Source organism: Lolium rigidum, chromosome 1, assembly GCF_022539505.1.
Source record: "Lolium rigidum isolate FL_2022 chromosome 1, APGP_CSIRO_Lrig_0.1, whole genome shotgun sequence".
Classification (NCBI taxonomy): Eukaryota; Viridiplantae; Streptophyta; class Magnoliopsida; order Poales; family Poaceae; genus Lolium; species Lolium rigidum.
This window is the reverse complement of record NC_061508.1, coordinates 101550546-101567651: the sequence shown is the minus strand read 5'-3', so window position 1 is coordinate 101567651 and position 17106 is coordinate 101550546. Positions and strand designations below refer to the sequence as shown.

Here is a 17106-nt window from a genome sequence, read left to right as displayed (position 1 = left end):
TGAGAGGCGGCAAGGGATCAAAAGAAAGGAAGTAGCCGTGAAATCGGGGGGTCAAAAAAATCAAGAATAGAAAAGAATTTTGGTTCAGTAGAGGACAGACATGCGGGACCCATGATCACCCGCGCCGATGAAGCGGCCCGATCGGAGAGCGTTGAACGAGATGGCGTGATCGAGAAAAAAAACAATGCCGTAGAGGCTGCGGCTACTCCGGAGCCCTGCATCCCTCGGCGGTGCGCAGTTTGCGTTGACTCGGCTCGGCCGAACCCGAGAATTCGAGATGCACCGACGTCCCGAGCTACCCCCGATGTCATCTGAGCTCCACATTCTTGTAGACAAGAGCTGGGCCTCCAAGAGCGAGAGGTTTGTAGAACAAAGAAGCAAGTTTCCTTAAGTGGATACCCAAGGTTTATCGAACTCAGGGAGGAAGAGGTCAAAGATATCCCTCTCATGCAACCCCGCAACCACAAAGCAAGAAGTCTCTTGTGTCCCCAACACACCTAATAGGTGCACTAGTTCGGCGAAGAGATAGTGAAATACGTGGTATAAATAAGTATGAGCAGAGCAACGGTGCGTAAAAGTGCTTGGCGTGTAGTTGATGGTGGTGGTATTGCAGCAGTAGTAACGCAGAGAAACAATGAACAAGCAAGTAGTAACTCAGCAAGAGTAACGCAGCAGTAGTAAACAAGCAAGAGTAACTCAGCAAATATTTAGGAACAAGGCCTAGGGATTACACTTTCACTAGTGGACACTCTCAACATTGATCACATAACGTAACAGTATAAATGCATACTCTACACTTTTGTTGGATGATGAACACATTGCGTAGGATTACACGTAACCCTCAATGCCGGAGTTAACAAGCTCCACAATAATGCTCATGTTTAAGTAACCTTTAGTGTAAGATAGATCAACGCTACTAAACCAAGTACTAGCATAGCATGCACACCGTCACCTTCATGCATATGTAGGAGGAATAGATCACATCAATATTATCATAGCAATAGTTAACTCCATAATCTACAAGAGATCATGATCATAGCATAAACCAAGTACTAACACGGTGCACGCACCGTCACCTTTGCACACATGCAGGTGAGGAATAAACTACTTTAATAACAAATCACTAGAGTAGCACATAGATAAATTGTGATACAACATGCTGCAATCTTAAAGAGATATAAATAAGCACCTCACTATGCCATTCAACATGAGTAAGTATTCTAGTGAAATCTAGCCTAAGAGACCCACACCGTGCACACACTGTCACCTTTACACACGTGGGACGAGGAGTCTCCTGGAGATCACATAAGTAAAACTCACTTGACTAGCATAATGACATCTAGATTACAAGCATCATCATATGAATCTCAATCATGTAAGGCAGCTCATGAGATTATTGTATTGAACTACATAGGAGAGAGATGAACCACATAGCTACCGGCACAGCCCCGAGCCTCGATGGAGAACTACTCCTCCTCATGGGAGCAAGCAGCGGTGATGAAGATGGCGGTGGAGATGGCAGCGGTGTCGATGGAGAAGCCTTCCGGGGCACTTCCCCGCTCCCACAGGGTGCCGAACAGAGATCCCGTCCCCTGCATCTTGGCTTCGCGATGGCGGCGGCTCCGGCAGGTTTCTCGTGGGTTTCGTCAATTGGTATCGGGTTTTCCGATCCAGGGGCTTTATATAGGCGAAGAGGCGGCGCAGAGGGTCGACAGGGGGCCACACCCTAGGCGGCGCGGCCCCCCTCGGCCGCGCCGGGCCTAGGGTTTGGTGGCCCCGTGGCCCCTCTCCGGTCCTTCCCGGTGTTCCGGATGCTTCCGATGAAAATAGGAACTCTGGCGTTGATTTCGTCCGATTCCGAGAATATTTCGTTACTAGGATTTCGAAACCAAAAACAGCAGTAAACAGTGAACCGGCACTTCGGCATCTTGTTAATAGGTTAGTTCCAGAAAATGCACGAATATGACATAAAGTGTGCATAAAACATGTAGATAACATCAATAATGTGGCATGGAACACAAGAAATTATCGATACGTTGGAGACGTATCGCATCCCCAAGTTTAGTTCTCGCTCGTCCTGAGGCAGTAAAACGATAACAAAGATAATTTCGGAGTGACATGCCATCATAAACTTGATCATACTATTTGTACAAGCATATGTAGTGAATGCAACGATCAAAACAATGTGTAATGACATGAGTAAACAAGTGAATCATAAAGCAAAGACTTTTCATGAATAGCACTTCAAGACAAGCATCAATAAGTCTTGCATAAGAGTTAACTCATAAAGCAATAATTCAAAGTAAAGGCATTGAAGCAACACTAAAGAAGATTAAGTTTCAGCGGTTGCTTTCAACTTGTAACATGTATATCTCATGGATAATTGTCAATGCAAAGCAATATAACAAATGCAATATGCAAATATGTAAGAATCAATGCACAGTTCACACAAGTGTTTGCTTCTTGAGGTGGAGAGAAATAGGTGAACTCGACTCAACAATGAAAGTAAAAGAATGGTCCTTCAAAGAGGAAAGCATCGATTGCTATATTTGTGCTAGAGCTTTGATTTTGAAAACATAAAGAGAGCATAAAAGTAAAGTTTTGAGAGGTGTTTGTTGTTGTCAACGAATGGTAGCGGGTACTCTAACCCCCTTGCCGTACAAACCTTCAAAGAGCGGCTCCCATTTTATTTTATTTTTGGATGGCACTCCTTCCAACCTTTCTTTCACAAACCATGGCTAACCGAATCCTCTAGTGCTCGCCAACAATCTCATACCATGAAGGAGTACCTTTTATTTTAGTTTTATTATGATGACACTCCTCCCAACCTTTGCTTACACAAGCCATGGCTAACCGAATCCTTCGGGTGCCGTCCAACAATCACATACCATGGAGGAGTGTCTATTTTTAGTTTGTTAATTTGGGACTGGGAATCCCATTGCCAGCTCTTTTTGCAAAATTATTGGATAAGCTGATGAAGCCACTAGTCCATTGGTGAAAGTTGCCCAACAAGATTGAAAGATAAACACCACATACTTCCTCATGAGCTATAAAACATTGACACAAATAAGAGGTAATAAATTTTGAATTGTTTAAAGGTAGCACTCAAGCAATTTACTTTGGAATGGCGGAGAAATACCATGTAGTAGGTAGGTATGGTGGACACAAATGGCATAGTGTTGGCTCAAGTATTTGGATGCATGAGAAGTATTCCCTCTCGATACAAGGTTTAGGCTAGCAAGGTTGTTTGAGGCAAACACAAGGATGAACTAGTACAGCAGAAACTCACATAAAAGACATATTACAAGTATTATAAGACTATACATCGTCTTCCTTGTTGTTCAAACACCTTACTAGAAATTATCTAGACCTTAGAGAGACCAATTATGCAAACCAAATTTTAGCATGCTCTATGTATTTCTTCACTAATAGGTGCAAAGTATATGATGCAAGAGCTTAAACATGAGCACAACAATTGCCAAGTATCACATTACCCAAGACATTATAGCAATTACTACATGTATCATTTTCCAATTCCAACCATATAACAATTTAACGAAGAGGAAACTTCGCCATGAATATTATGAGCTAAGAACACATGTGTTCATATGAACCAACGGAGCGTGTCTCTCTCCCACACAAGCATGATGTAATCCAATTTATTCAAACACAAACAAAAACAAAAGCAAACAAACATGACGCTCCAAGAAAAAGCACATAAGATGTGATGGAATAAAAATATAGTTTCAGGGAGGAACCCGATAATGTTGTCGATGAAGAAGGGGATGCCTTGGGCATCCCCAAGCTTAGACGCTTGAGTCTTCTTGATATATGCAGGGGTGAACCACGGGTGCATCCCCAAGCTTAGAGCTTTCACTCTCCTTGATCATAGTATATCATCCTCCTCTCTTGACCCTTGAAAACTTCCTCCACACCAAACTCGAAACAACTCATTAGAGGGTTAGTGGACAATATAAATTGACATATTCAGAGGTGACACAATCATTCTTAACACTTCTGGACATTGCATAATGCTACTGGACATTAGTGGATCAAAGAAATTCATCCAACATAGCGAAAGAGGCAATGCGAAATAAAAGGCAGAATCTGTCAAAACAGAACAGTCCGTAAAGATGGATTTTATTAGGCCACCAGACCTGCTCAAACGAAAATGCTCAAATTGAATGAAAGTTGCGTACATATCTGAGGATCATGCTCGTAAATTGGCATAATTTTCTGAGCTTCCTGCAGGGCAGTGGGCTCAGATTCGTGACAGCAAAGAAATCTGGAACTGCGCAGTAATCCAAATCTAGTACTTACTTTTCTATCAACGGCTTAACTTGGCACAACAAAACTCAAAACTAAGATAAGGAGAGGTTGCTACAGTAGTAAACAACTTCCAAGACACAAATATAAAACAAAGTACTGTAGCAAAATAACACATGGGTTATCTCCCAAGAAGTTCTTTTCTTTATAGCCATTAAGATGGGCTCAGCAGTTTTAATGATGCACTCGCAAAAGATAGTATGTGAAGCAAAAGAGAGCATCAAGAGGCAAATTCAAAACACATTTAAGTCTAACATGCTTCCTATGCATAGGAATCTTGTAAATAAACAAGTTCATGAAGAGCAAAGTAACAAGCATAGGAAGATAAAACAAGTGTAGCATCAAAAATTTCAGCACATAGAGAGGCATTTTAGTAACATGAAAATTTCTACAACCATATTTTCCTCTCTCATAATAACTTTCAGTAGCAACATGAGCAAACTCAACAATATAACTATCAAATGAAAGCATTCTTATCATGAGTCTCATGCATAAAATTATTACTCTCCCAACATAAGCATAATCAATTTTATTAGTTGTAGTGGGAGCAAATTCAACAAAGTAGCTATCATTATTATTCTCACTCAAGTGTAGGAGGCATATTGTAATCATAATCAAATTCACTCTCCATAGTAGGTGGCACCAAAAGACCACTATCATTATAATCATCATAAATAGGAGGCAAAGTATCATCAAAGAAAATTTTCTCCTCAATGCTTGGGGGACTAAAAATATCATGAAAACCAGCTTCCCCAAGCTTAGAACTTTCTATATTATTGTCAACAATGGTGTTCAAAGCGTTCATACTAATATTACTACCAGCATGCAAAGAAGATTTCATAGGTTTTTTAATTTTCGCATCAAACAATCCATGTTTTAAATCAGGAAATAGAATAAGAAGCTCACTCTTGTACATTATGCCAAACTAGTGTAAACAAGAAACAACAAGATGCAATTGCAGGATCTAAAGGAAATAGCTTTGAGCACACACACAACGGCGCCAGAAAAATACTTTACCTGAGACCGTAGTATGAGAGCCTTTACCTTTCCTCCCGCAACGGCGCTCGTAAAAGTGCTTGATGTCTACGGAGCTTCTATTCTTGTAGACAAGTTGTTGGGCCTCCAAGAGCAGCAGGTTTGTAGAACAGCAGCAAGTTTCCCTTAAGTGGATACCCAAGGTTTATCGAACTCAGTGGAGGAAGAGGTCAAAGATATCCCTCTCATGCAACCCCGCAACCACAAAGCAAGAAGTCTCTTGTGTCCCCAACACACCTAATAGGTGCACTAGTTCGGCGAAGAGATAGTGAAATACAGTGGTATAAATAAGTATGAGCAGTAGCAACGATGTCGTAAAAGTGCTTGGCGTGTAGTTGATGGTGGTGGTATTGCAAGCAGTAGTAACGCAAAGAAAACAAGAACAAGCAAGAGTAACTCAGCAGAGTAGTAACGCAGTGCAGTAGTAAACAAGCAGTAGTAACTCAGCAAGCATTTAGGAACAAGGCCTAGGGATTACACTTTCACTAGTGGACACTCTCAACATTGATCACATAACAGTAACAGATAAATGCATACTCTACACTTTTGTTGGATGATGAACACATTGCGTAGGATTACACGAACCCTCAATGCCGGAGTTAACAAGCTCCACAATAATGCTCATGTTTAAGTAACCTTTAGTGTAAGATAGATCAACGCTACTAAACCAAGTACTAGCATAGCATGCACACTCGTCACCTTCATGCATATGTAGGAGGAATAGATCACATCAATATTATCATAGCAATAGTTAACTCCATAATCTACAAGAGATCATGATCATAGCATAAACCAAGTACTAACACTGGTGCACGCACCGTCACCTTTGCACACATGCGGGAGGAATAAACTACTTTAATAACACATCACTAGAGTAGCACATGGATAAATTGTGATACAAACATGCTGCAATCTTAAAGAGATATAAATAAGCACCTCACTATGCCATTCAACAGTGAATAAGTATTCTCGTGAAATCTAGCCTAAGAGACCCACACCGGTGCACACACTCGTCACCTTTACACACGTGGGACGAGGAGTCTCCGGAGATCACATAAGTAAAACTCACTTGACTAGCATAATGACATCTAGATTACAAGCATCATCATATGAATCTCAATCATGTAAGGCAGCTCATGAGATTATTGTATTGAACTACATAGGAGAGAGATGAACCACATAGCTACCGGTACGTACCCCGAGCCTCGATGGAGAACTACTCCCTCCTCATGGGAGCAAGCATCGGTGATGAAGATGGCGGTGGAGATGGCAGCGGCATGTCGATGGAGAAGCCTTCCGGGGGCACTTCCCCGCTCCCGGCAGGTGCCGGAACAGAGATCCCTGTCCCCGCGATCTTGGCTTCGCGATGGCGGCGGCTCCGCGGGTGTTTCGTGGGTTTCGTCAATTGGTATCGGGTTTTCGATCCAGGGGCTTTTATAGGCGAAGAGGCGGCGCAGAGAGGGCCGACAGGGGGTCCACACCCTAGGCGGCGCGCTCCCCTCGGCCGCGCCGGGCTAGGGTTTGGTGGCCCCGTGGCCCCTCTCCGGTCGCTTCTCGTGTTCTCGGATGCTTCCGGTGAAAATAGGAACTCTGGCGTTGATTTCGTCCGATTCCGAGAATATTTCGTTACTAGGATTTCGAAACCAAAAACAAGCAGAAAACGTGAACCGGCACTTCGGCATCTTGTTAATAGGTTAGTTCCGTAAAATGCACGAATATGACATAAAGTGTGCATAAAACATGTAGATAACATCAATAATGTGGCATGGAACACAAGAAATTATCGATACGTTGGAGACGTATTAGCCACCATACGCAACGTTTTGGCCGTTTTCGTCGGGCTAGGTGGCCTCAAAAAACGAGAAAAAAACGCTGTGACATGCACAGTCGGACGGACCCAAAATCGTCGGCCATGGTACACCGGCAACCACTGGCGCGATCTTCAACTTCGCCGTGCCATGGCAACTTTTCTTGTAGTGATCATCCACACTATACATCAAATCCTTTGTTACGGCAGTGTCCGGTGAGATTGACAACCTCCACTGTTTCGTTGGGGGCAAAGTACTTTGGTTGTGTTGTGCAGGTTCCACGTTGGCAGCCGAATCCCACGGTGTTGCGCCGCACTACATCCCGCCGCCATCAACCTTCAACGTGCTTCTTGGCTCCTCCTGGTTCGATAAACCTTGGTTTCTTTCTGAGGGAAAACTTGCTACTGTATTCATCACACCTTCCTCTTGGGGTTCCCAACGGACGTGTCGACTGCACGCATCAGGAAGCAAGTATGTCGGGCCTACCTCGCCGCAGATTGCAACTTTCGCAAGCGACTTGGGCCAGCTTCACGCATCAGCTAGAGTGGAAACCTAGACTATTAATAGAAGGGAACCATTTCCCTAATCCTAGCACCTAAGTAGTTAGAATTCTATAGCAAGCCAAGTATCACTAGAGCTAGTGTTAGCAATAAGATAGGCTACGAGTTGTTCTTTTGGAGCTTTATTTGAAGTTTTACCTCGCTCTAAAGTAGGAGGCTATGTTGATCTTCTATAAACAGTTCGTGTATCCTTCTATAGACATGCCTTGGACTCGCATATGTTTCTGTTGTACCACTCCGAGGGATGTAATATGAGTAGAACGGTGTTTCACTTTTGTTATGTCAACGGCTTGCGTACTACACCATGCAGTGGTATGCTGGATCGCCGCAGCTGGTATCAGAGCAAATGCTTTGACCCTAATATTAAAACTCTTTAAAGGAGACCTATAGGTTTGGTAGTGTCTATATGAAGTTGTTTAGCCAAACCAACTATTCTTTTAACTTGATATGGATATTCACTTGAGAATAATCCCGACACACTTGAGTCAATCTTTCTTATCTATCATTCTTGATACAGCTTGATGAGTTATCTTGCTTCATTCCAAATTAGTAGAACACCATTGGATCTTAAGATAATGGGTGGTAGTAGACCACGCTTGGTATACAATACATGGTAGTCCAAAGAGAGGATACAACAATAAGGAAGATATACTATTGGAAGAAGTATACCAATGCAAGTTATGGTTAAGTAAGAGTCATTTAAAATGCGAAATGACTAATATTAAGTAAAGGAGATAAGTTATATGAGGTAGTATATACCTATGATGAGTCAATCATGGGAGGTAAGGAAGAGTGATAGGAGTCATATAAGTCTACTTTTTCATGGAAGAGTTGGTAATCATATATGATTTACTTGAGAGTCATGATGTTATGGAGTAGAACATCATAAGTCAGTTAACAAGAGTATGACGAGGAGTAATATTTTAAAAGATAGTTCAATAATTCAGACCTCAAAACTCTAACAAATGTGCCAAGCATATCTGAACCATAGTCCATAGTCCGAAGAAAGCCTTACTAGAGCATATTTTAGAACGTAAATCTTAGAGTTATATGAGCTATGCTTTAACAAGCATGTGTTTAGAGTAGCCATGTTATGGTCTCGAGAGATCATGTAAGGTTAGTTTTCAATTGAATGGAAGATAAGATTAGTAATTCCTAAGAAAATTAGGTCAACCATAACAAATTTAGACAAATTTGTTCTAGTTTATCCGATCGCAAATGAGCAATTAGGGTTAAAGGTTGAGACAAATAATAGTAATCCATATATACGTTAGCTAAGTATCACAACATAACCCTATATTATGTTGTGTTATATACTACACATCAGAGCCTCGATGTTTAGGGATGTTTTACCCAATTACTATATTCGGGCATATAAGGATGTGTATTATAAGCACAAAGCCGAATCTTCTTGGATTTTATTGGATTTTCATTGATTGACTAGATCCATACATGAAGTTTGACTTTGATATGCAAATGCATGTTGCAATATCAAGTTCTTACTTGATGTTATAGATCTAGAGGGTAAAGGTATCCGTGTGAGGAAGTGAAAAATTCAAGATTTTGATGAAAAGATGAAGGCTCACTAGAAGAAGGAAGTAAAATGTGGGAAGCAACCACAATACTTTGAAGGAAGGACTAATCAAAACTCACTTTTATCCTCAATCATGGAGTACTTCAACATGGAAGGCCCATGAAAGTGAGAAAATTGTGAATATGGAGTAGTAGAAGTGGATCCATATCCATTACGGAAGAGGGAATGCAAGTGAAGTCACTTATGATACTACTTTGATAGTGTCAACGAGTGGTTTCTTGCAAACCAAACCCTGAAAGAAGGAAAATGGACAAGTAAAGCCTCAGCTGATATAATAAGACCTTAATTGATGGAAGATAATCATGAAGAGAAAGCACTTGAAGTGAGGTAGATGTTGATTAGAACCATAAAAGAGTTCACATCTAGTATCAGATAAACCACAACGGGTACTAGATAGTCCGTAATTCAGTGAATTGATAACAAGAAATTGTTATCAAACAAAACCATACCATTCAAAGAGTTGTGTTATATAAACAATTAGTTGGAGGATTCACATCGGATATCCACAATTGTGTCGATACACCACAAGAATTCTTCGCGAGACTCTAGAAAAGTACAAACTATAAGCGGACCAAGACCAATTCTCTAACCTTGGAGTCTAATGATTAGAAGAAAGGGAGCTGGAAGACCATTAGTAAACTCCAAGGGGGAGATGAAGGCTGAATGAGAAGTATTAAGATATGATATTTGAAGTATGATAGACAAAGAAGAAGGTCTGAACTGAGAAGAAGTCCGATCTTATTTTCATAAGGTTATCGGGAAGCACCCATATAATAGTACTCTCAGGAGGATGTCAGACCAGAAGCCAAGGTTCATATCTCGAAGAAGTAAGGGTTAGACCCTAACTTGAGCGGGCAATTGAGAATTACTCATAAGTAAAAGAGCTCAAGCAAGTCTAAGATAATGAAGTTGGATGAAGTAGATGTCGGAGAATAATCAAAGCTTAAGAAGGCTAAAGACCGAAGGAGTTTCACCATACCAAAACTAATGATTATTAGAAAGATTCCTTTCATGAAATCCAAAGAAACCAAAAGGAGGATAATTAATATAAACTAGAAGCCATGATTGGATGGACTAAGTGAGTCAAATCCATTCGTAGGAATAAACCACCAGGACCATGCTCGTTGTAAATACCTTGCTAAGTACCATTACTATAGTTATGGTAGTAAGGGAAAACAAAACCATAACTTAAACAACCCTTTTAGAACCAAGCTTTTGATATCCAGACAGAAAAGGTCACCCCAACTATTAGCATAGTCCATAATCACAAGAAGATGTCCTAATCCAAGGATCTTTGAAGAGCAAAATAATAAGCTTAGAGTGTTGGAAGAAATCATAGAATTGAAGATAGTAATAACGGTTCAATGTCGTACACCGTAAGACTCCGGGAAGAATAAGAACAAGGGATATATCCAATTATATCTAATGAGATCACCACGGAGTTTGAAAGAGATAGTGATCTGTTCAAGTCAGTTCCACATTCCGAAATGTGAGAGCGTTCAAACTTCGGGATGAAGTTCAGTTTAAGCGGGAGATGCTGTAATATCCCAGGTTTTGAGGCTACAAAATGAGAGAACAACAGAGTATGCATTGCATTCATGCATAGAAAATCCGGGAAATTTTTGCGCTTTCAAATAAAAATTGTCCCAATAACTGAATTTTCACTTGACTTGCTGGAATTGAAGTAGATCATCAAGTCAAGCGCTATAAACTTCATTGTGATCTTCGCTAAAACCTTGTTTTGGGTAGAGATGATTTGATCTATGGGTTGGATCAAATGGGATTAGTTTTACTATAACAACACCTTAAGTGAGGATCACATACCAAATCCTATAAAGGATCAGAACATGGTATTCTTTACAACAACAAATTCTTTAAAAATCAAACCCTAACTTATTAGCACTTAAAAGTTAGCAACTACGTTTGTGTGTAATTTAATTCACTTATAAACTTATTACCAAATAAGGACCACCTCATGGATCATAAGGAACGATGAACATGTATCTTGCGATGACCCCTGATGGCGGGATGGCACTGTTCACTACCTTCCCCGATGAAGTATTACCTCACGAGAGCCCGAGCATTGGATCATTGTTGTCATGTTTGTTCTGCTGCTGATGATGAACATCGCATTCATGATGTATATTTTGGGAGTAGCTAGCTTTGATTTGAATTGATGGCAAGTCTGTATATTTTGAGAGGTGATATTTATGTAACTCCCTCAGTTGATGAATTTATGTTGCATCATGAGTTGTTGTTCGTGAATGATCCATTGCTTGAACTATTATCCATATGCTAGCCTTGCTGATTATGTGATCTATGGTTGTTGTCCTGTCATTTCCATTTGCGTCGAACACCTTGTGGACATATATAGTGAACTGTGTAAGCTCACTAGGAAGGGTAGGAGGTGATCGTATTGGACAAACATGATGTAGCCAAACAACCAGTGATATTTGTTGAAACGTTGATTTCGGGCAAGCAAACATCGGGAACTTTGCTTCACAACTCGATGCGGAGTAGGAATTATTTGCAACCAAACAAGTTACGAAATGTGGATTAGAGATTGCATTACCTTAGAAAACAACCACATGTAATTTTTTTTTCTATAATTCTATCGAAAGCCTTAACATGAAAATCCCACCGTGCAACAACATAGAAAATTACTTATTAAGAATGATCAAACATTAGTGATGTCATTTTCAATTCAAAAGATGAAATATTAGATTGCACTTCATCACCAAGACAAACATGAAGCAACTTCTTCTTTATTAGGATGAAAAATCGGGCCTGTGTGTCAATAGGATAAAAATAGCGTGCTAATGCTTTGGCGGTTTAGCATCATATAACATGCTATTTGTAAATAACACCATAGATAGCAAAATTATTTAAAATTACCGTGGACTCTTCGAGATATGCTATAATGCGTTATTACTGTCGAAATAGCACAATTTTTTTTCCATGATCAAATGTAAAAGGAGAATGAAACGAGGAAGTGCAGAGTGCTAATGTTAGAGACTACAATTTGAAAATTATACACTAACTTTCACACTTCAGTATGAGTTTAAAGTTTATATAGGGTTTTACTCCCCGAAAAATCTTTTTTTGCCTCCCGAGCTCGCCTCCCACTGCTTCCCTTTGTATTTTAAAGTTTTCAAAAATCATATTTATAAGTTTTTTAAAATTCTGATTTTTTGGCTTTTTTCAGTCAATGATATATCGTGCAACCCCATAAAAAAAGATATATCCTAGAAGCATGTGAATTTTAATGTGAAATTATTATTATTATGGGCAACACAAAATATAAAAAACTGATACTTTTTGGATATTTGGAAATCTGCACTATTCAATCTACCCGGATCCACAACTTTAGTATAATTTTTGTTTAGCTTAAAATAGGAATGATATAAAACTAACATTTTGTACTTGTCATTGCCTACATCCCCATTTTTTCAGATTTTTATAAATATGTAAGGTACTATTTTCGATTCTTTAAACTCAGTGTTGCTGGGGAGCACAAAATCTCCACTCGTTTACTCCAGGAAAAACAACTTCGATTCTGATTCGGTCGGTTCGATGGTTTCTCGCGTCAATATTGCCCGACGCCGGTTGTGAAACACGCACCAACCCAAAGCCAATCATTCCGAACGCGAAACGCAACTCGTCTTGTACCTCTCCACAATCCCCAAATTTCCAAATACCTAACCCTAACCCAAGAGGCCAAGAGCCGCCGGAGCAACCGCCGCCGCGATGCTCCGCTCCCCGGCCACTCCCCTCGCAACCTCTCCCCTCCACCTCCCCGGCCCCTCCACTCCTCGACCCGCCTCCCCACCCCGTCGTCCGCCTCCGCCTCAGCGTCCACCCTCGCCACCACCTCCTCCTCCAAGCGCCGCCGCCCGGAGGTGCTGGACGAGGACACCTACGTCGTCGCCATCGAGCGCATCATCGAGCGCGACTTCTTCCCGGACCTGCCCCGCCTGCGCGACCGCCTCGACTGGCTCCAGGCCGTGCGCTCCCGGGACCCGCTCCTCCTCCGCGACGCGCAGCTCAAGATCCTCGACCGCCGCCGCCGCCTCCAGCGCAGCGGGCCGCTCCCCACGCCCACGCCCGCCACCTCCACCGCGCTCCGCTCCCCGTCCTTCCTCGCGACCCCCTCCGCCGCCCCCTCCGCCGCCGGCGGCCCCGAGGTGGAGGAGGAGGACGAGGACGTCTCCGCCGCGCTCTCGCTCGACGGCTTCTTCCGCCGCTACACCAGCGAGGACAACGAGTCCTTCTCGCGCATCCTCGAGAAGGTCAACCACCGCCGCCGCGAGCGCTACGCCCACCTCCTGGAGCCCGGCCAGGAGGCGGAAAAGCAGCTGCTGGAGGATGCCAAGCGCGACAGGATAACTGATGGGTATGGTACGTCAGGGCAGCCGCCGAGCACCTTGGAGGGCGCCAAGTTTACCGCCAAGAACCTGCTCATGTACCACCCGGCTGACCGAGGTGAGGCGCCGCTCACGGACGAGGAGCTCGCCGTGCGGCTAAAGGGGCTCACCAAGGAGATTGACAAGTCCAACACCAGGCTGCATGGGAAGGCTCTGGCTGAGGATGGGAGGCCCAAGGAGGAGGAGGCGGCCGCCATACTGTATGCTCTGGTTGCAGGCTCCACTCCTGGAGGAATTGCCTACAATGATCCTGACAAAGGGAAGAAGTACGATTTGGAGGATCTAAGGAAGACGCCAAACCCGTTCTACATCGAGTCGGGAAGAAGGCAGACAACGGGTACAGCTTTGTGAAAACACCGTCGCCAGCACCCGGCGTGGACGAGTCCCCGTTCATGACGTGGGGTGAGATTGATGGAACGCCGCTGAGGTTGGATCCTGACGAGACACCAGGGGGTAGTGAGAGGTCACATTTCAAGATCCCACCTCCACCTGTTCGAGATGTCAAGGCGCATGTCCTGTCCAGGGATGCTGCAAAGAGGATAAAGGCACGGACGAATATGTTCCACAAGCCACCGCTACCATCCCCTGCGAGGGGAGGCAGTGCCAGCCCCAGGACCCTTTCTCCTGCAGCGCAGAAGTTTGTGAGAAATGCCATCGCCAAGTCTACACGAACCATCGATGAGTCCCTCCGTGCAAGTTACAGAGGGTCAACCCCACCTGCAAGCACTCCGAAGACGAGGTTTTCAACTGACCCAGGCCTGGGATCACGATCTCCTTCGGCGAGGAAGGGTTCCACCCCTCCCTGGTGATTTCAGTAAACCTCAATGTGTTATGTATATCCATTTTTTTCATAAAATGGATACATGTTCTTGCCTGTATTGTCTCAATCTCAATTTATATAACAACAAGAGGAAGCTAGTTCTTAACCATGGAGTTGAATCTCAAAACTTCCTCGAGGTAACTCATATATGTATAAACTATTCTTGCATGCCAGACTCCCAACTGTTTTGTGATTTTGCAATGGTCTTACTAAATTATACCTTGATACCAAATTTCCTACTACTATATGGACAGATAGTTTAGAAAATCTAGGCTAAATGCTTTTGTTCCGTACTGGAATACTGGAAACCCTTAATGAATATATCACGGCCACAGTGTAGTGGAGTTGCCCCACTTATCTTCTTCCATGTCTGCACGATGTAAGATGGCTTGTTTTGGGTTTCTTACTAAATTATACCTTGATACCAAATTTCCTACTACTATATGGACAGATAGTTTAGAAAATCTAGGCTAAATGCTTTTGTTCCGTACTGGAATACTGGAAACCCTTAATGAATATATCACGGCCACAGTGTAGTGGAGTTGCCTCACTTATCTTCTTCCATGTCTGCACGATGTAAGATGGCTTGTTTTGGGTTTCTTAAGTAATACTGTGTCTCAACTCTGAATTGTCAATCCCTAAGAGTGAAATGCTAATCAGCTAATGATTATCCAGTTACTAAACGCTGAAGTAATTGAGGTGTTATTTCAGTCATATGCTAGTGAGGTTATCATATCCCTGTGTTTTACTGATCACTTCAGTTTCTTCCCTGAAGGCGCTCATAGTGTAATTATATGCCCATTTTGAGCCTTATTTGTATCAGGTCAATATTAGAAGAAGTAAAAGTGGTAGTGTTTTGCCTAGTTATTTGTTGATTCACCGACTTGCTCTTTGAGGTGGGTTATTCGGGTATGGAAGAAACCAACTAAAAACTATTTCAAATAGTAGAGCCCAGTATAAACTTATCATCCTCTAGGTCTTACTTGTTTTAAACCAGTTTTTTAGAGAAGGCCATAGCTCACCTTGTATCCAAAGCTTGAATAACTATATCTGGCTCAGCCGGATCGGATGTTTTTTATCCTGAACGCCCTGTTAAGGCTTAACTCTCGACAAAAATTTGACATGTAGTTTAAAACTTACGGTTGGTACATAACTTGACTAAAAGTTTATAATTCTCAATGCTTTGCATAATTGCTACTTAACTCCTGGTTCTTAGAGATGGGCGCAGAAAGAATTGAGTGCAGTTAGTATGCTCAATCTTCAAACAGTTACGTGAATTTTTATTTCCATACTTGGCAAATAGAAAAGGGTATGTTCTGGGCTGGAATACTAGAAACCTATTACGGTCACTGTAGTTGAGTTAATTATCCTCATCCACGTGTGCAAGATGAAAGATGGCTTGTTCTGGGTTTTGTTTGCTTGTCACGTCTTAGCAATTAGGATAGATCATATCAAAATTAAGGAAATGCCAGTTATTTAATGCAAGTGTTGGTAGTTGCCAAGGTTCAAGAAAGCGTTAAGCGTAATCGGTGCGGTGGCCTTCCTGTTAGCGCTTCAGCGTGCATAAGTGGCGCCTCCGAAGCACCGATACTTCAAAGTCTGCCGTGTCCGCGTATAATACTCCGCCGATACTCCGATACCCCGATACACGGGCGATACACGTATCCCAGGAGTATCGACTTTTCCGATTTTAAAAAGAAAGAAAAAAAATACCGATACACCACCGATACACCGCCGATACATCATCGACACATCTAGGACACTGGAACATGGGAAACCCCAATCAAAGCCCACTAGTGACCCTAATAGCCAGTGCACTATCTATCTATTTGCTTGATTAACCATGTAAGTGGTTTGGATTGAGACCACTTCAATTTCTTTCCCAAATGTGTTCATAGTGTAATTATATGCCCATTTTGAGCCTCATCTGTTCCAGGCCCACATATATATTAGGAGTAAAAGTGGTAGTGTTTGGCCTAGTTATGCTTTGATTCACAGGCTTGCTGTTTGAGCTGCTTGTTTGGGCATGAAAGAAACTAACTGAAAATAATTTCAGATAGATATGTTGATCTAGAATCTGCGTATTTCAATTCACACAGTAGATCCCATTATGTACAAATTTATCATCCTCTAGGCCTTTCCTGTTTTAGATCATTTTTAGAAAAGGCCATGGCCCAGCCTTGTATCCATCAGGATAACTCTGTTAATTAGCTCTTTCCTTGTAGCCCAGGCTGGTTATGTCAATCCAGATATTTTCTTTGGTGCCACTGTTGATTTTCTGGGCGAACAAAAAGGAAGGTAGCTGATAGTACCGATGTGTCCTTTTCATTTTTTTATTGTGGTATGTTACTGGATGAATATAATTGAAATGGTCCCAACTTAGTTAAGTTAACTATATTTGCTTAGCTGGATCCGTGTTAAGGATTAATGCTCAACCAAATGGGGTTTTTGAGGTTGGACATCATGGCATCAAAATTTGACATGTAGTTCACAATTTCTGCTGCTACATAATGTGTCTTACAATTTATAATCCTTAATG

General features: G+C 42.2%; 1 pseudogene; it reads left to right on the top strand.

Annotated features, from left to right (window-relative positions):
- Positions 1-14784, top strand: part of LOC124649615 — a 27975-nt pseudogene extending 13191 nt beyond the window's left edge.
- Positions 14785-17106: the final 2322 nt, after the last annotated feature.